Genomic DNA, 842 nt, shown 5'->3' on the forward strand with positions numbered 1-842 from the left:
TGGGTGCCAGTCGTCGAATTTAGTTTGATTTCACTTGCCTCAACAAGTGTCCAATGTAGGAAAGGTACACATGAGTGGGCTGGCTACACTCCTGGCAGAGGCCTTGGATTTAGGTCTCACTTGGCTTGCCGGGTCTTCTCACGCACAGCACATTTCCAAAGGTCTCGGTCAGAAGTCATCGCCTCGGTGAGGCCCAATGTTCGAAGGTCTTGCCCCACCACATCAGCACAGGTCTTCCTGGGCCTACCTCTTCCACAGGTTCCCTCAACTGTTAGGGTGTGGCACTTTTTCACACAGCTATCCTCGTCCATTTTCACCACATGTCCATACCAGCGCAATCGCCTGTCTTGCACACCACAACCGATGCTTCTTATGTTCAGCTTTTCTCTCAAGATACTTACACTCTGTCAGGTATGCATACTGACATTACTCATCCAGCGGAGCATACTGGCTTCGTTCCTTGCGAGCTTACGCATGTCGTCAGCAGCCGCAGCCCATGTTTCACTGCCATGTAGCATGGCTGTTCGTACACATGCGTCATATAGTCTGCCTTTTACTCTGAATGAGAGTCCCTTTGTTGCCAGCAGAGGTAAGAGCTCTCTGAACTTTGCCCAGGCTATTCTTATTCTAGCAACTACACTTTCAGCGCACCCACCCCCACTACTAACGTGGTCACCCACATAGCAGAAGCTATCAACTACCTCTAGTTTTTCTCCCTGGAATGAGACAGAAGTTGTTTCCTGTTTGTTTACAGTGTTTATTGCACCTGAACATCTGCCACACACAAAAACTAACTTCTTAGTTAACCTTCCACCTGCCTTTGATATTGCTATTGATATATA

Source organism: Octopus bimaculoides, chromosome 16 (genome assembly GCF_001194135.2).
Source record: "Octopus bimaculoides isolate UCB-OBI-ISO-001 chromosome 16, ASM119413v2, whole genome shotgun sequence".
Classification (NCBI taxonomy): Eukaryota; Metazoa; Mollusca; class Cephalopoda; order Octopoda; family Octopodidae; genus Octopus; species Octopus bimaculoides.